This window comes from Meles meles, chromosome 10 (assembly GCF_922984935.1).
Source record: "Meles meles chromosome 10, mMelMel3.1 paternal haplotype, whole genome shotgun sequence".
Lineage (NCBI taxonomy): Eukaryota > Metazoa > Chordata > Mammalia > Carnivora > Mustelidae > Meles > Meles meles.
Genome location: NC_060075.1, coordinates 89,364,918 through 89,384,914, shown reverse-complemented (window position 1 = coordinate 89,384,914; position 19,997 = coordinate 89,364,918). Strand labels below are relative to the sequence as shown.

The window sequence follows — 19,997 nt, the reverse complement described above, 5'->3', positions numbered from 1 at the left end:
CGGCCCGCGACGCAGGGGAAAGTTGCCCGGATCCCCAGGGCCGGCCGGCTGGTCCCCCGGGACGCCGGCGCTCGCCTCCTGCGCGCCCGGGCGGGCGGCCCGGGGGGAGGGGCGGGCGGGGGAGGGGCGCGCGCGAGCCCGCGGCCGCCCGCAGAGCATCCCCGGACCCCCGGGCCCCGGCGGCCGCGGCCGTGGGGCCGGGGGCGGGCGGCCGGGCGTGCGCACCCTCCCTGCGCGCAGCGCTGGTCCAGGGGTCGCGGGCCCTTCCCGGGAGGGGCGCTGGCGTCCGCCGCCCCGGCCCCGCCGCGTGCGGGCGTGAGGCTGCTGCGTGGCTCGCACCTGGGCACGGGGGCCCAAGAGGAAGAAGAGCCGAGTGTGCCAGAAAGTGAGCGAGCGAGTGTGTGTGTGCGCGCGCGTGTGGCCTTCTCTTCCTCCCCGGCCCCCGCCTCTCGGCCTTTGCGGCTGAAAACCCGAGCTGGTTGTCAAGTGCTTTGCCTCGGGCGTGTTCCTGGCGCGAGTTCAGCGCCGAGACCTGTGCGTTTCGGGGCTCGGGTTTTTATTCGAAACTTTCTGCTCGGGCCGAGCGTCACTTCGCTGCGGGGCGGGTGCGCCCGGGTCGCGGGCTGCGCGGGACCGGTGGGCGTGTGCGCGGGCGGTCCCCGGCGCGGCTCCCCGGCCCTCGTTGTGCCGGGCAGTTCATGAATAGGGTGGTGATATTTAAAACGTGCCAGCGCCGGCCACCTCCAGCCTGGCCGCGGCCCGGGGAGGGAGCGGCCGGCGCCGGAGAAGCCTTTCCTGGAGAGCTGCTCCGACCGCAGAGCGCCGCCGCGTCGCTCCTTCTCCTCTCAATTTTAAAAAGCCAGCCGGCATTCAGCGTCTTTACTCCTAGATTTGTGGCTTCACTTTTCCTTTTGAGCAAGAGATACTCGGTGGTATTTGTGGGCTTCCAGGGGATGGCAGTCCATGATCTTCTTTAGAATCGCGAACAATTCTGGTTCTGTTTCCTTTGGGGGACTACCCTGCAGCATTCCTAGGCTTTCCCCTTCCTGTCCACTTTGGTCTCTGCCTGGTGAATTTCAGGCTCTCTATGAAAACTGACCGAGGGGTTACTAACGTGGTGGGATATTATGACAGGATTTTTGTTCACTCAAGATGGACTATAACTTGAAAGTATTTTCAGGGTCTCAAAATGTGGATCTCCATATAACAATGCCTTAAAAAATTATTACAATGATGGAAAAAATGTTTATTAAGGACTTATTAACTGGTGGGTAAAACTCTGATATTGGGTTCTTAAGACGTTAAAACAGAATGGATGTGGTACTTTGAGATGCTTTACAAAATTAATGCTGGCTTTCAAGTCAGGGCCTTAAATTTGGGATTTGCTTTGAATGTTGGGAGATTAAGCCCATGAGTAAGGAGAACTGTTACGCTTAGGATCCTCAGTATTGGGTTTTAAAAAACAATTTTAAATTCGGAGCATTTATTTTCACATAGTGTATTATGTTTAGAAATGTAAAAAGGAATTGAAAAAAGCATGTCCCCAATTTTGGGAATGGCTGTGTGTGTGTGTGTGTGTGTTCGCACATATGTATGTAGAATATGTTTGGGTGTATGTTACATGTAGACATACATGGTGAAAAATCCTTTTAGTTAACTAAGTCAGTATGTGTTTCATATTTTCATATTTCAGGGTATGACTTTCCTAATGGCCAAGAGCCTTTTTTGATGTGCTGCAGTTTGGATTTATGTGGTATGTTTATAAAGAATTAGCGTATATCCACAATATCCAGTTTTCACTCTTAAGAGATTAACGTTCCAGATTCTTCCATTGTCTTCTGTATTTATGTGATAAGGTTTGAGGGAAAAGCCCCCAGGCAATGGCTGAGTAAATTGGTTGGACTGCAGGGTAATTAACAAGAGGAGACCAGCCCAATTACATAACTGATAAATGCAATGCCATTTTTGGCTTAATTCTTTGAATTAAGACATTGCAAAGGAACGCTCGATATGATTTATCTGTTCATGTGTTCAACAAGTATTTGCACGCCTTTCCTTGGAGATGGTGATAGAGCTTTGAACAAGACAAAGCTCCTCATGAACGTTACATTCTGTGGGTATTGGGGGTATTGCGTTCCCTGTGTACCCTTTATCCAGATTTCCCATTCTTGTCAAAGATGATGACAAATCAGGATGGCATATTCAGATGGTGCTATGCTATGAGGTAGGGACAACATTAAGATGGGATACTTTAAGTAACAGTGGTAGGTGACATTTGAACCCAGTGCCATTTGAACCCAGTGCCAGGCACCATGCTGATAGCTTTACTGCCTCTTACCCTGTGACAACACTACGATATACACTGTTTTTGATCACCATTTTACAGATGGGCAAGCAACATGCTTGGCTGCAGAGTTGAATATAGGCAGCCTGGGACTCGAGTCCACACTCAGCTCTCTTAGGAGGGGACATTTGACCAGAAACTCGAATGAGGAGGAGGAGTGTGGGAGTGTGGCAGAGGCCTTGGGGAGGAATGGGTAGCAATGTTGGAGGACCCCAAAGGTCAGGGTCACTGGAGTGTTTTGGGAGAAGATGGTGACAGGGGAGGTGGAGAGTGGGTAGGGCCCTGCCCTGTAGGGCCTCTGGGGGCTTACCGATGAGACTGACAGGATCAGTTCCTGTTTTAAAGAGCACGGGTTGTCTGTGGAGAATGGCTTGTCAGGGGTAGAGAAGAAGTAGAAGCTGGGAGCTGGCCTTCTCTCTGAGGGAAACCACAGTGACTTGGTTCAGGTTGCAGGCAGTAGTGTCAGAAGTGGTGGAAGGGGCTTCAGAGACGGCCGGTCTGAGGAGAAGTCCTGATTTTTACAGTCAGCCCTGACGAAGGTGATAGTCACACAGTTAGCTGTGTTTGGACCAGAATTCAGGTCTCCTGATGCCCAGTGTTTTTGTTTTTTGATTAATTCTCCAGAGGAGGAAAAGGAGTAATAGGTCTAATTTGAAACCATATATATATATAATATAAATATAATGACTGGCAAACCTAAATTATGTGACAACATGGGCCTGGGTTGATGTAATATGATATGCTTTGGTCATTATCTACTTGTATACGCAAGCTGGCTCTTAATTCATTTTCATTCAGTGAGCTTTTATGAATTGAGCCAGTTCCTGGAGGCTACTTTTTTAGTATGCTGGAATTTGTAATTGTCAGGAATAGCATTAAGATTTCTCTATTTAGCTGAGTCAAAATTTTAATCTTGTCAGATTGTTCCAGTGAGTTTAGTCTGCTAATTATTAATTGAGCTGCTTTGTGAATAACAGGCAGCAGGGAAGGACTACAGTGTCAATTCAATCATGAATCTTAAGAATTAGCTAAATCATATGGCTTGGGAGAGTGTTGCTTTGGGGCATGAGTGAATGAATGTATGTATAAAATTTTTTTTAAAGATTTTATTTATTTATTTGACACAGAGAGAGACACAGCCAGAGAGGGAACACAAGCAGGGTGAGTGGGAGAGGGAGAAGCAGGTTTCCTGTCGAGCAGAGAGCCGCCAGATGTGTGGCTTGATCCCAGGTCCTTGGGATCACGACCTGAGCTGAAGGCAGACGCTTAACAACTGATCCACCCAGGCACCCCATGTATAAAATTTTTTAAGCATCTTTATTTTTTTTTTTAACGCATGTAACTTTTTCATTAAGATGTAACTCACGTAGTGTAAGATTTATCTTTTCAAGTGTATAATTTGCTGGTTTTTAGTATATTCACAACGTCGTGGAACCATCACAATGATTAATTCCAGAACATTTTCATCCTCCCCTCCCCCAAGAATAAACCCCATACTTTTTAGCAGTCATGCATCCTTTTTCCCTGCTCCCAATTTATTTTCTGTCTCTATTCTGGGTATTTCATATAAATTCTGTCATCTTGTGTGTGGTTTCTTTCACTTAACATAATACTTTCAAGATTCATCCATGTGGAGACATGTATTAGTACTTCATCCTTTGTTTTTTTTTTCCTTAAAGATTTTATTTATTGATGACAGAGAAAGATAGCGAGAGAGGGAACACAAGCATGGGGGACCTGGAGAAGGAGAAGTAGGCTTTTTGCTGAGCAGGGAGCCAGATATGGGGGCTTGATCCCAGGATGCTGGGTTCATGACCTGAGCCACGCAGGTGCCTAGTACTTCATACTTCTGCAGTGCCAAATAATGTTACATTGTATTGGTATGACGCGTTTTATTTATCCATTCATCCACTGATGGACATTCAAGTTCTTTCTACTTTTTGACTATAAATTATTATGGTCCAATTATTTTAAAAAATATTTATTTATTTTAGAGAGAGCAGTTGCGAGCAGGGAGAGAGGGAGAGAATCTCAGGCAGAACCCGTTCTGAGCATGAAGCCCCTTGTGGGGCTTGATTTGACTCTGAGATCACAACCTGATCCACAACTAGAATCCAAAACCCACTGTGTGCCCCAGGTGCCCCCAACTCCTTTTTTTTTTTTTTAAATTTAAATATTTCATTTTGAAATCAGGGACTCTCAAGAGGTTGCAAAAATGATACTGAGTTCCCTGTGTACCCTTTATCCAGCTTTCCCCGAGTGGTGATATCTCACATGACCATAGAACATTCCCAAAACCAGGGAATTGACATTGCCACCATGATGCTATTAACTGAAATAAAGTTTCACTGGTTTTTATTTGTACTTTCTGTGTGTTCTTTCAGATGGATCACTTGTTTAGATGAATGTGGTCATCACCAGGGTTAGGATGCCAAACTGCTTCACCACCACAGAGAAAGTTCCTCTTGTTACTCTTTTAGAGTCTGACCCTGCCCTCAGCCCTCACCCTGGACAGCCAAGCACTGGTCTGTTCTCCAGCACTGATCTTGCCACTTTGAGACTGTTACATAAATGGAGTTACACACTATGTAACTGTTGGAGACTTTCTTTTCTCACTCAGCTCAGTGCCTTTGAGACTCCTCAGTGTTGCTGGGTGTGTATCAGTAGCTTATTCCTTTTTACTGCTTAATAGTATTTCATGGTGTGGATGTAGCACAGTTTATGAATCCATTGACCTGCTGAGGGACATTTAGATGGCTTCCAGGTCTTGATTCTTTTTTTTTTTTTATGATTTTATTTATTTATTTGACAGAGATCACAAGTAGGCAGAGAGGCAGGCAGAGAGAGAGGGGCAGGGAGCCCGATGTGGGGCTTGATCCCAGGACCCTGGGATCACGACCTGAGCTGAAGGCAGAGGCTTTAACCCACTGAGCCACCCAGGTGCCCCCAGTTCTTGATTCTTACGGATAAAGCTGCTGAACATTTGTGTACAGGTTTTTATGTGAACATGTTTCCATTTCTGTAAGATAAATACCCAAGAGAATGTTTGCTGGAGGACTTATGTTTGTACTTTGGCTTTCTAGGGAGTTAGCAACTTGGTCTCTTGATGTGTATCTTTCTCTCTCTCTCTTTTCCTCTGTAGGGTATCTGTGATCTGTGTGTGTGCTGTTGGTGATGGTATTCTTTGCTGGATCCTTCGGGCTTTTAACTTTCTGTTGATGGGTGGATCCTGTAGGTTATTGCTTGGCTGTGTTCTGTAGTCTAGGTTCTGACTGCTACAGGAATGATTGGCATGGGATTGGTGGCATTGGGTCAGTAAATCAAAGGTGAGACAATTTAGGAATGCTGTCATGCAAGTTGATATTTTTATTGGGTAAACCTCAACCTGATTCTACTGTAGTATAAATTCAAGCTCACAAACCCATGACCTTGGAATACCTCCCATAGAAGGTAATCACTTATTTTTGACTCTTGGGTTGTTACACGTTGTTTACTCTGCAGATATTTTTGCTTACTACAAGACGATTCAATATAACAAACACATATGAAGCAAATTCCTAGTGCTAGACAGTGTGTTGTATGCTAGGAAGATAAAGATAAATGAAGTCCAGTTCTAACTGGAGAGTAGAAAAGATGTCTGTGTCTCATGGTCAGTAGACCGTGGTGGGACACTGTGATAAGCCCTGTGATTTAGGTGCAGTGGTGCTTTGATTGGTAAGTGATGGCTTTAGGAAGAGATCTTGTTTAATTTTAGCACTGCTGTTATTCTAATGAAATAGCCTTTTTTTTTTTAATGATTGGAAGTAAGTAATATGTTCTTGGTGGAAAATTCAGACAGTACAGAACAATTTAAAGAAATAAATATCAGTTGTAGGTCCACCAGTTACTATGGTGTATTATCCTTTTACTTGTGCATATTTTTCTCCATCTTTATTGAGATACGGTTGCTGTATAACTTGTAAATTTGAGGTGTGCAACATGATAATTTCATGCATGTGAAATGTGAAATGACTGCCACGGTAAGGTTCATTAACACTTCCATCCTCTTGTATAATTACCATTTTGTGTGTGTGTGGTGATAACAGTTAAGCTCTGCTCTCTTAATAACTTCCAGGTATATGATACAAAACTGGTAATCATAGTCTATTTGTGCATTTTTTTGTTAGTTTTTTGAAGAAATTGAGTTATAGGGTATATATGTATGTGTATGGTAAAGTGTACTATTTCTGAGTAAAGTGCCCTGAGTTTGATGATTTTTCATGTATTCGTACACTTGTAACCACCGCCCAGATCAAGATACACAGCCTTCCGGTACCTGCCTCACAAGGTTGATTCCTCAGGCCTCTCCCCAGTCTGTACCCTGCCACCCAGAGGTGACCACTGTGCTCACATCTGCATTATTGATTACCGGCCTGTTGTTGAACTTCATATCGAGAACACTCTTGTGTCTGGCCTCTGTGAGGTTTGTCCATGTTGTTGCAGGTACCAGTAGTTCACTGTGGACTGCTTTGTACTATTCCACCGAATGATTATATCACAGTTTATTTGTCTATTCTGTTGATGAGTAGTTTTTTCTTCAGTTTTTGGTCATTATGCATAAAGCATTCTGAATAATTCTGGTAAGGAATAAAGCATTATGAATAAACTTTCTTTTTAAAGACGTACTCACTACCATACCATTTGTAACTGATGGTATTTTTTTTTTTTTTTGAGATTTTATTTATTTATTTGACAGATCACAAGGAGGCAGAGAGGCAGGCAGAGAGAGAGAGAGAGGAGGAAGCAGGCTCCCTGCTGAGCAGAGAGCCGGAAGCGGGGCTTGATCCCAGGACCCTGGGATCATGACCTGAGCCGAAGGCAGAGGCTTTAACCCATTGAGCCACCCAGGCACCCCGATGGTAGTATTTTTTTAAGATTAATTTATTTGGGAGAGAGAGAGTGAGCTGGGGGAGGGTCAAAAGGAGAGGGAAAAAGGAAAAACCTTCAAGCAGACTGCTGAGAGTGGAGCCTCATGAGGGAGGTGGTGGTAGGGGCTCGATCACACTACCCTGAGATCATGACCTGAGCTGAAACCAAGAATTGGACGGTCAACTGCCTGAGCCAGGCAGCTATAAACATTCTTGTACATGCCTTTTTGTGGATGTTTGCATTCATTTCTCTTGGAGATAAGCCCTTGCAGTAGAATTGCTAGGTTACAGAATAGGTATATGCTTAGTGTTAGTAGTAAGGGCAAAGATATTTTTCTCCCATCTTTATTATGAGATAGTTTTGATTGGACTTCTTACTCTCACACCAGCAATGTGTGACAGTTTCAGTTGCTTTTTATCTTTGCCACATTTGATAGAGTCATTCTTTTTACATATTTATTTATTTATTGTATTATTAGCCCCAGGGTACAGGTCTGTGAATCGTCAGGTTTATATATTTCACAGCACTCACCATAACAAATACCCTCCCCAATGTCCATAACCCCACTCCCCCTTTCCCAACCCCCCTCCCCCCAGCAACCCTCAGTTTGTTTTGTGAGATTAAGAGTCACTTATGGTTTGTCTCCCTCCCAATCCCATCTTGTTTCATTTATTCTTTTCCTACCCCCCAAACCCTTCATGTTGCATCTCAGCTTCCTCATATCAAGGAGATCATATGATAGTTGTCTTTCTCCGATTGACTTATTCGCTAAGCATAATACCCTCTAGTTCTATCACGTCGTCCCAAATGGCAAGATTTCATTTCTTTTGATGGCTGCATAGTATTCCATTGTATATATACCACATCTTCTTTATCCATTCATCTGTTGATGGACATCTAGGTTCTTTCCATAGTTTAGCTATTGCGGACATTGCTGCTATAAACATTCGGGTACATGTGCCCCTTCAGATCACTACATTTGTATCTTTAGGGTAAATACCCAGTAGTGCAATTGCTGGGTCATAGGGTAGCTCTATTTTCAACTTTTTGAGGAACCTCCATGCTGTTTTCCAGAGTGATTGCACCAGTTTGCATTCCCACCAACAGTGTAGGAGGATTCCCCTTTCTCCGCATCCTTGCCAGCATCTGTCATTTTCTGACTTGTTAATTTTAGCCATTCTGACTGGTGTGAGGTGGTATCTCATTGTAGTTTTGATTTGTATTTCCCTGATGCCGAGTGGTGTGGAGCACTTTTTCATGTGTCTGTTGGCCATCTGGATGTCTTCTTTGCAGAAATGTCTGTTCATGTCTTCTGCCCATTTCTTGATTGGATTATTTGTTCTTTGGGTGTTGAGTTTGATAAATTCTTTGTAGATTTTGGATACTAGCCCTTTATCTGATATGTCATTTGCAAATATCTTCTTCCATTCTGTCAGCTGTCTTTTGGTTTTGTTAACTGTTTGCTGTGCAAAAGCTTTTGATCTTGATGAAGTCCCAGTTGTTCATTTTTGCCCTTGCTTCTCTTGCCTTTGGCGATGTTCCTCGGAAGAAGTTGCTGTGGCTGAGGTCGAAGAGGTTGCTGCCTGTGTTCTCCTCAAGGATTTTGATGGATTCCTTTCTCACATTGAAGTCCTTCGTCCATTTTGAGTCTTTTTTTGTGTGTGGTGTAAGGAAATGGTCCAGTTTCATTTTTCTGCATGTGGCTGTCCAATTTTCCCAACACCATTTGTTGAAGAGACTGTCTTTATTCCATTCTTTCCTGCTTTGTTGAAGATTAGTTGACCATAGCGTTGAGGGTCTATTTCTGGTCTCTCTATTCTGTTCCATTGATCTATGTGTCTGTTTTTGTGCCAGTACCATACTGTCTTGATGATGACAGCTTTGTAATAGAGCTTGAAGTTTGGAATTGTGATGCCACCAACTTTGACTTTCTTTTCCAATATTCCTCTGGCTATTCAAGGTCTTTTCTGGTTCCATACAAATTTTAGGATTATTTGTTCCATTTCTTTGAAAAAACATGGATGGGATTTTGATAGGGATTGCATTAAATGTGTAGAGTGCTTTAGGTAGCATAGACATTTTCACAATATTTATTCTTCCAAAATAGGAGCATGGAATATTTTTCCATTTTTTTGTGTCTTTCTTAATTTCTTTTATGAGTACTTCATAGTTTTCTGAGTATAGATTCTTTGCCTCTTTGGTTAGGTTTATTCCTAGGTATCTTATGGTTTTGGGTGCAATTGTAAATGGGATTGACTCCTTAATTTCAAGAGTCATTCTTTTTAATTTTGGGTCTTCTGGGTATATATTGATACCTCCTTTTGGTTCTGTTTTGTATTTTTCTGAGTGATGGTGTTGAACATCTCTTGATATGTTTATTGGTCATTTGAATTTACTATTTTGTGAAGGGCTTGTTTTGTCTTTTTCCTTTTAAAAAAAGATACTGGGTTTCAAGTCTTTTTTCTTGTGGAAGATCATGACACTTTTATTGAGATACAATTTACATACCATCAAATTCATCTGCTTAAAGTGTACAATTCAGGAGTTTTTAGTAGATTCATAGTTATGTTAAACAGATTCTTGGAGAGCCAGTACTAATTTGCTAACTAAGAAGAGGAGGCAGGGTGAGGGTCTTCCAGGCAGAAGGAGTGTTGCAGCTGGTGTAAACATGTGCAGGTGTAAACAGCATGCTTGTAGTTCCAGACTGTTAAGCAGGTAGGAAAGGCTAGGGTGCAAAGTGTGGTGATGGATGAGTGGAACTCATTTGTCTGAGGAAGTTGACAAGGGACTGGGGAGCTGTTCAGAGGCATAGGTTGAGATTTTAGAAAGATTACTCTAGCCACTGTGTGGAGAAGGCCTTAGAAGCCAGGAGATCTATTAGGAGGCTATTAGAGGAGGCTTCAGGAGACTGATGGGTATTAAGGAAGCAGTAGAATTAATTGAATTTAGTGTCCAGTTTAATGTGGGAATTGGGTGGGAGGATGAATCCCAAGTTTCTGAATTAGCAAAATTTATGGATGGTGTTGTCATTCCTCAAGACAGAAGATCCAGAGCCAGTTTGGGAAAAGCTAATGATGGCTCTGGTTAGGCTGTTAGAGGTGTCTGCGTGAGTCCAGTCAGAGATGCTGGTCAGTGTTTGCAGCTGGAGCACTGGGAAGAGCTGTGGTTGGGAGATGTGTATTGGGAGTTGTTAGGAATAGCTGCTGGAGGCTGCTGGTTGAAGGCGCTGAGTGTGAACAGAAGAAAGCCACAAGTGGGGTTGGTAAAAGAGGAGCCAGAGAGGCGAACCAGGAGAAAGGTGATTCATGGAGACCAGAGTCACAGTATGCAAAAAAGTCCAAGAGCTGAGTCCTAACCTTGGCCTTTGATTTTGGCAGTTAGGGGGTCATTAGACACCAGTGCTTTTAGACCAATGAATGGGATGGTAGGATGTTGGAGTCCCTTCCCCCCACCCTTTTAGAAGAGTACTCCTTGGAACATCTGGTGGTACAATCACTTAAGTGGGGTATTCTTGGTTTTGGCTCAGGTCATGATCTCAGGGTGGTGAGATTGCGCCCTGCCTCAGGCTGCAAGCAACGGCGTCTGCTTAAGACTTTCTCTCCCTTTCCTTCTGCCTCCCCCCTTCAAACAAATAGATACTTATAAAAAAAAAAAAGATTACTCCTTGAGTAAACTTTGTGTGAAGGAGAAAAGGTTGAGGAAGTGGTTCTTGAGAAGTGGGTCATCTCCTCCTTCCCCCCCACCCCGCCCCACCTCCACTCTGCTTCCATGTAAGCAGATGGTAAGGAGTCTGTAGAAAGGGAGAGGTTGAAAATACTGGCATGGGGGATTTTGGAGCAGAAACCCTGAGTTGACAGGAAGGGGGAGGATCAGAGGTTTGCTTTGGACATGAGTATGGTGACTTTCCCTGAGATTAGGAAGGCTATAGGTTGCATGTTTTAAAAAACATGTTCCTAGACTTTGCTGGAATGTTACATAATACATTATATAGGCACTGTATTATCTTTGGAAAATTAAAAAAAAACTGGAATGGAGTAATGTTTGACCCCCCCCCCCAAAAACTAGAGTGGAGTAACATCCAGCCCCCAGGGTTGTGGACCTGTGGTAAGTGCGGGAAAGGTTGGCTGTTAATAGGCTTCTGGCGTTAAAGCTGTCCGGTTTTTCCTTGTGACATATCCAGCTGTCCTAGCTGTGTTGCATTTCCATGTAGAGTGTATTCACTTCTCTGCTCTAGTTCCAAGTTGTTTTAATTGCTGTAGTTTCAGATACACTTTACAGGTGTTTGGTAGGCCAGAAGCTCTCTTCCGTCTCCCATACACACCTTGTTACTCTTGTTTTCAGAATTTTGGGGGCAGTTATTGCATATTTATTAAGATCGCATTTCTTTTATTTAATTTTTTTTATTTTTATTTTTTAATAAACATATAATTTTTTTTTTTAAGATTTTTATTTATTTATTTGACAGAGATCACAAGTAGGCAGAGAGGCAGGCAGAGAGAGAGAGAGAGAGGAGGAAGCAGGCTCCCTGCTGAGCAGAGAGCCCGACGAGGGGCTCGATCCCAGGACCCTGGGATCATGACCCGAGCTGAAGGCAGAGGCTTTAACCCACTGAGCCACCCAGGCACCCCATATAATGTATTTTTATCCCCAGGGGTACAGGTCTGTGAATCACCAGGTTTACACACTTCACAGCACTCACCATAGCACATACCCTCCGCAATGTCCATATCCCCACTCCCCTCTCACGACCCCCTCCCCCCGGCAACCCTCAGTTTGTTTTGTGAGATTAAGAGTCACTTATGGTTTGTCTCCCTCCCGATCCCATCTTGTTTCATTTGTTCTTTTCCTACCCCCCAAACTCCCATGTTGTATCTCCACTTCTTCATATCAGGGAGATCATATGATAGTTGTCTTTCTCCGATTGACTTATTTCACTCAGCATGATACCATCTAGTTCCATCCACGTCATCACAAATGGCAAGATTTCATTTCTTTTGATGGCTGCATAGTATTCCATTGTGTTAAGTTTGCATTTCTAAGTCCCTCCCCCAGTTTGCTTTTGCTCTTTGGTTTGAGGTAATTGAATTTGTAGATTAATTTAGGGAAATCTTACAAGTCTTGAATTAGAAATATATTTTAAAAAGCGACTTTATTTATTTTTGATTTTCTTTTTTAAGTAAGCTTTGTGCTCAGTGTGGCACTTGAACTCAAAACCCAAGATCAGGAGTCACATGTTCTACTGACACCCCTAAAAAGGTGACTTTAAAAATATTATGTACCAGGGGCACCTGGGTGGCTCAATTGTCGAATGTCTGCCTTTGGCATAGGTCATGATCCCTGGGTCCTGGGATTGAGCACCACATCCTGCTCCCTGCTCAAAGGGGAGTCTGCTTCTCCCTCTCCTACTCCCCGCACTTGTGCTCTCTCTCGCTATGTCTCTGTCTGTCAAATAAATAGATGAAATCTTAAAAAGAAAAATGCAGTTTAAAAAGTTTAATAGGACCCCCAGATTTTTGACACCAATTCTTGGCTTCTGTTTTCAAACAAACAAACAAACAAACAAAAAAACCACAAACAAAAACCCAGAAAACAAAAACAAAAACAAAAGACTTTACCTGACTCGTTGCCAGATTTTTAAGCTTGTGGCCTGCCTTGATTTCAGGAGCATTATCAGCCAAGGTTAAAGGTAGCACAGTCTACCTTTAAGACTTCGGAGGTGTTAGAGTAACTTGTATAGACAGGTATTAACAAGAGAATTTTTTTCTTTCTTTGTTTTGATGGGGGTATTGTCTGGTATGTCTCCATGGGAACATTTCAGGTTGAATTTGTTTTGTAAGATACCTTATGTATATGAATGTGACACCCTTGATTATAAGTCCTAATTCCCCAGTGAGAAGATAAAGATTCTCTAAACTTGAATATATAAATCTGAGATATAGATGGAATAGTCAAATGTTTCCTTATGATATTTAGTTCCTAAAGTTAATTACACATACATTTAAATTCACAAGTGAATTTATACATTACTTTAGGAATATCTCTTTTCTGTGTCTCTATCAAATAAATAAAAAAAATCTTTAAAAAAAAAGGAATGTCGGGGCGCCTGGGTGGCTCAGTGGATTAAGCCGCTGCCTTCGGCTCAGGTCATGTGCCTAGGGTCCTGGGATTGAGCCCCACGTCGGGCTCTCTGCTCCGCAGGGAGCCTGCTTCCTCCTCTCTCTCTGCCTGCCTCTCTACCTACTTGTGATCTCTCTCTCTGTGTCAAATAAATAATCTTTAAAAAAAAAAAAAAAGAATGTCTCTTTTCCTCTTAAGTTTTGTGAAGCAGGTTTTTTTTTTAAGAATTTATTTATTTATTTGACAGAGACATAGCGAGAGAGGGGACACAAGCAAGGGGAGTGGAAGAGGGGGAAGCAGGCTTCCTGCCGAGCAGGGAGCTCCATGCAGGGCTTGATCCCAGAACCCTGAAGCTGAAGGCAGACACCCAACAACTGAGCCACCCCGTGAAGCAGTTTTATTGAGAAATTTCATATGTGTGACATTCGTGACTATATTAGAAATGCTTTTTGATTCACTACACACAGAAAAATGGTAACTGTGTAAGGTGATGGATGTGTTAATTAACCCGGTTGTAGTAATTATTTCACAAAAATACGTATGTCATATCATCATGATATGTGACTTAAATACATACAGCTTCATGCCACAATAAAGCTGTTAAAGTTATAAGAATCTTGAAATTGCTATGTCTGAGTAATTGGTTTTGGAGATTCATTATTGTCTTCCTTGTTTTATCTATTTACCAAAAAAAAAGTTTTTAAACATGTTAAATAAAGAATGCTTTTTGAACCAGTTAATGGTTTTCCAGAGCACATGGTATATGTTTTTTAAAATTTAATTTTTTCCCTAGTTTTATTGAGAAGTAATTGTGTAAGTTTAAGGCATATAGCATGATGGTCCAGTTTATGTTTGTTGTGAAATGATTGCCACCACACGTTCAGCTAATAATCCATCTTCTCATAAAGATACAATAAAAAGGGGCGCCTGGGTGGCTCAGTGGGTTAAGCCCCTGCCTTCGGCTCAGGTCATGATCTCGGGGTCCTGGGATCGAGTCCCGCATCGGGCTCTCTGCTCAGCGGGGAGCCTGCTTCCCTCTCTCTCTCTCTCTGCCTGCCTCTCTATCTACTTGTGATCTCTCTCTGTCAAATAAATAAAATCTTTAAAAAAAAAAGATACAGTAAAAAGAAAAGAAAAATTTCTCCTTGTGATGAGAACTCCTTGGATCTACTTTTTTTTTCTTTTTAAATATTTTATTTATTTATTTGACAGAGAGAGAGAGAGGGGGAGAGAGGGAACACAAACAGGGGGAGTGGGGGAGGGAGAAGCAGACTCCCTGCTGAGCAAGGAGCCTGATGTGCGGCTCCATCTCAGGACCCAGGGATCAAGACCCGAGCTGAAGGCAGACACTTAATGACTGAGCCACCTAGGTGCCCCTGGGATCTACTTTGTTAACAACTTTCATGTGTACCGAACGGCGTTTTTGATTATAGTCATCGTGCTACATCATATGACATTACACTACATCCCCTGTCCTTATTTGTCTTATGACTGGAAGTTAGTACATTTGGCTGCCTTCCTCTACTTCTCCTGTCCCCAGCCTCTGGGGATGTGTGGTTACAAGTCCTGTCTCTTTAAAAACTTCATTTTTTAGAACAAGTTTAAATTTACGGGAAAGCTGTGAAGATAGTACGAAGAGAGCATATGATATTCATTTCAGTCTAACCTGAGATGCATCATTCTTTTTTTTTTTTTTAAAGATTTATTTATTTATTTGTCAGAGAGAGTGAGCACAGGCAGACAGAGCGGCAGGCAGAGGCAGAGGGAGAAGCAGGCTCCCTGCTGAGCAAGGAGCCCGATGTGGGACTCGATCCCAGGACGCTGGGATCATGACCTGAGCCGAAGGCAGCCGCTTAACCCACTGAGCCACCCAGGCGTCCCAGATGCATCATTCTTGAATCCATACAGGACACTGACACTGGATATTTGATCCCAGCGGCAGCCAACTGCAAAACAATGAGACATTTGTTTTGTTTCGTTTTTCCTCATTTGTTTTGTGGAATTACATTTGTTATTACAACTTAATGATTTACTTGCTTTTTGAAACAATTAAAAATTTTTTTTATTAAATAATTTTATTTTATTTATTTGACAGACCAAGATCACAAGTAGGCAGAGAGTCAGGCAGAGAGAGAGAGGGAGGAGGAAGCAGGCTCCCCGCCGAGCAGAGAGCCCGATGCGGGACTCGATCCCAGGACCCTGGGATAATGACCTGAGCCAAAGGCAGAGGCTTAACCCACTGAGCCACCCAGGTGCCCCTAAAACAATTTTTAAAAAGGGCTTGTGTATAGCATTAATGAAGTAATATCTTAAGGAATAATTCCAAAAACGTGTTGAATTTACTTGCCTCCTTTTAAATTGATTTTATGGGGTTGATGTCTCTAAGCCTTCCAAATTAGTATTGATTATAGTGATTTCAGCCGGTTCCCCCAGAAGGTTCTCAGTCAGTGAAGAGTGGCTTATCCCTCCTCCCCCATTCTGTCTGACCAGCTCCTCTGAGCCAAACTCCCCTGGGAGTAATCTTCTGTCCCCTGCCATCAAGCCTAGCATTACCATAATCCTGATTGTTCATTTCCTCTTGGCTTGAAGATTTTTTTCCCTTATTATGTTAAAGATAGGATAGTTGAAAGAGCAATCTGTCATAATAAATGCTTTGTAGGGACTGGAGTATAAGGAAACTATCTCTTTTTTGAGCGGTAATTTTTGGGAAAAGACCATGTTTTATATATTCGGGCACATGTGATACTTTATGCTTAGTTCTGAGCCTTACTAGATAAATCCTGCAAAATGTATTACGTAACGTTTTGCCCCCGATATTTGAATTCCATTCTACATTGAATATTTTTGTAGCCACACTGCTTTGCTAATAATCAAATTAATGATTGATTTATCAATTTCAGGGTACATTTATTTCAGTTATCTCTTGGACAAATAATGTAAATATTTTTAAACATGATAATTCTAAAGTCAGGGTCTTAAAATGTGGGGTCTAAAAAGATAGGCACAAGAGGAGACACCCGGGTGAGGTTGTTGAATGTTTTAAGCTTTGATACTTTGTAGCCCATGACTGTTGCTCGGCGTAGTCAGGGATAGAGTGTGGGTGCCACGTCCCTGTGGAACTGAACATTTGTAGCTGTGCCTCTGGATGTGCAGGTTAACTAGGTAAGGTGTGGGAAGGAGTGAAGAAACACTTCAGCCCAGGCTACCTCAGGACCTGAAGCAGAAGTCTGAGACGCAGAGGCGAGAAGATGGACAGCGCACTTGGAAGGCCTCCCCAGCTCCCTGCCTCTCTGGCTCTCGGGCTCCCCCTGCTCCTGCGGTTCCGTGCCTGGGTGCTGGCGGCTCGCATGGGGAGTCTTGTCCTCCTGCTTGTTTTTATTTCTAGAATCGCTCGCTGAGAGATTTTTTTGTGGAGGAGGTATGATGTGTTTTATCCCCAAATAAGTTGTAATCGGATGTTACTTGCGGCATTAATGTGGAGTTGACTCTTTTGCAGATGAAGCGCACCGCGTGAGGGCTGTGGGTCTGAGAATGCAGCGTCGGTGCTGGAACGAATGTTGCTCACCCTTACTTTGCAGTGGCAGAAGCCTTTTTAAATAAAATTTGTTGGAGGGCGCCTAGGTGGCTCAGTCGGTTAAGCGTCTGCCTTCGGCTGAAATCATGATCCTGGGGTCCTGGGATCTAGTCCCTGCTCAGCAGGGAGCCTGTTTCTCCCTCTCCCTCTGCTGCTCCCCCTGCTTGTTCTTTCTCGCTCTGTCAAATAGATAATAAATAAATAAATCTTTAAAAAAAAAAGTAAATAAGTAAAATTTGATGGAGAACTCTTCCATGTAAAATGGGGAGAGTTCTGGGGGAGTTGGCAGGTGAGGGGTCATGGCTGCCGGGCCTTCCCCTCAGCCCTTATGGGGCTCCCCGTGGCCACTTCGTGGACACAGCTTCACATTTCTCAGGACTTTGTTTCTTCCTTTCTCCTTCAGCGAGGGATCGGTTACCTGATTCAAGTCAGGCAACCCGTCAACCCGTTCCGTGCCTGAGCTGGTGAGAGTGCGGGCCTGCCACTCCAGACTCTGATTCAGTGGTCTTTGAAACCACCAGTTGTTCTGCAGAAAGACAAAGCAATTCTGGGTCTGATACAGAAGGTGAAATTTCTATCCCCCCGAAGAGAGGTTATTGCAAGAAACTTATTTTTTTTAAGATTTTATTTGTTTATTTATTTTTAAAAACATTTTATTTATTTGACAGAGAGATCACAATTTAAGGACAGAGGCAGGCAGAGAGAGAGGGGGAAGCAGGCTCCCTGCTGAGCAGAGAGCCCGATGTGGGGTTCGATCCCAGGACCCTGGGATCATGACCAGAGCTGAAGGCAGAGGCTTTAACCCACTGAGCCACGCTGGCGCACCAAAATTTTATTTATTTTTTAAAGTTACCTCTACACCCAGTGTGGGGCTTGAGCCCACAACCCCAAGATGAGGTGTTGCATAGTATACCAACCAAGCCAGCAAGGCACCACAAGAACCTTATTTTTAAATTCTTCCCTTCACTCTCTGAGAAAGAAAAAAAAAAAAGTATATTCTTTCCGTGGGTGGAGATGACTGTTGGCATGCCACATGGGTCTGCACTGTTTTGTCTTGTGCAGATATGGTGGGAAGTGGGATGGAAGTTACTGCAGGTGGAAAATTTTCGTGTATAGTAAGATAGTTAAAAAAAAAAATAACTGTTTTCTGTCTTAGCTTTAAAAACTTGTGTTTTGTTTTTTAGTAGCTGCAGGGCTGAGGCTTTCAATATCCTTTGTGTAGCAGCTAGTAAGAGTGGGCGTGGGATCTCACATGCAAAATCTGAAAAAAGATAAACTCCTAGCAGCAGCAAGTAGAGTGGTGTTTGCCAGGGGCTTGGGAAGTAAGGGCGAAAGGGCAAACTGGTTGAAGGATCCAAACTTAGTTAAAAGACAAGTAAGCTCTGGGGGAGGTTCCAGCTAAGTGGAACCTTAGCTCCACTCCTGCCTTCTACCAGCAGCATCTTTGTTATCGAGTTAAGGGACACTCAGAGATAAGTTTACTTCTTGGAGTCTCCTGGGCTTTGTCTGTTACTTTGTATAGGAAGGAACATGCTGTCGCACTTTCCCAACTTCGCAGAGAAGATGTGATGGCTTCCCTTCCCCGGAGTCTGAGTTACCTTTGGATATTCTTTGCTGAGAGTCTGAGTTACCTTTGGATATTCTTTGCTGATGCTGGACTTGCTATCAGACCTTGCCGACCAGGGTTTGCATTTTGAAGGGATCACTTTTCTCAGTGGTGTTAGATAATTTATTTAACTTTTCTAAGAGTACTTACCTCTCAGAGTAAATGTGAGGATTAAGTGAGATACACACACACACACACGCGCACGCACACACACACACACACACACACACACACACTCTGCACATAGTAAATGCTCAGTAAGTGACAGCTGTTAGTTTAATGATATCTCGGTTGTATTTTAGGGATTTTTAAAATAGGACAAAAGGCGAGCTGTGGAATTGTGAAGATTTCTTATCTAAACATGCACATCCCTTTATTTTGACCAGCTTAAACTTTTTAAGATTGAACTATAGTTGACACACCATGTTATATTAATTTCAGATGTACAGTTTAGTGATTCAGCAACTCTGTCACTGTACCATTGCTTGTATTCCCTTGCTGTACCTTTCATCTCTGAGACTGACTTATTCCATGACAGAAGCCTGTACCTCCCTTCTCACTGCACCCATTTTTCCTGTTTTCCCCATTCTTCCTCACCCCTGGCAACCATCGGTTTGTTCTCTGTATTTATAGGTCTGTTTCTGTTTTTTGTTTCTTAGTTTGTTCATTTTTTTTTTTTTAAGATTCCACGTATAAGTGAAGTCATGTGGTATTTGTTTTTCTCTGTCTTATTTATTACACTTTGCATCAAACCCCCTGTGTCCATCCATGTTATTGCAAATGGCAAGATCGCGTTCTTTTTTATGGTTGAGTAATATTTCATTATGTTTGCACCTGTGAACTTACACCATATTTCTTTTATCTCTTTATCCATTGATAGACACTTGGTTTGCTTCCATATCTTGGCTATCATAAGTAATGCTGCAATGAACGTAGGGTAAATATATTATCTCTTCAAATTAGTGTTTTTGTTTTCTTGGTTTTTTTTACCCACTAGTGGAATTACTGGATCCTAATGTTATTTCTATTTTTAATATTTTGAGGAACCTCCATATTCTTTCTATAGTATCTGCACCAGTTTACATTCCCACCAACAGTGCAAGAGGGTTACTTTTTCTCCACATCCCCACCAATGCTTAATTCTTTTTTTCTTTTAAAGTTATTTATTTATTTATTTAAAGTAATCTCTACATCCAACATGGAGCTTGAACTCATGACACTGAGATCAAGTCACATGCTGTTTTTTTTTCTTCAAGATTTTATTTACTTGAGAGAGGGAGATGAGTGCACACGAGTGGGGACACGAGAGGGAGAGGCAGACCCCCCACTGAGCATGGAGCTTGATGTGGGGCTCCATCCCAGGACCCTGGGATCATGACCTGAGCCCAAGGCAGATGCGTAACCAACTGAGCCCCCCACACCTCCTGGGAGTCACATGCTCTTCCAGT

At 42.9% G+C, this 19,997-nt stretch overlaps 1 protein-coding gene across 10 annotated transcripts in view; it reads left to right on the top strand.

Annotated features, from left to right (window-relative positions):
• Positions 1–19,997, top strand: part of SRPK2 (SRSF protein kinase 2) — a 244,859-nt gene that overhangs the window by 806 nt on the left and 224,056 nt on the right. The gene's annotated exons all lie outside the window — the stretch shown is intronic.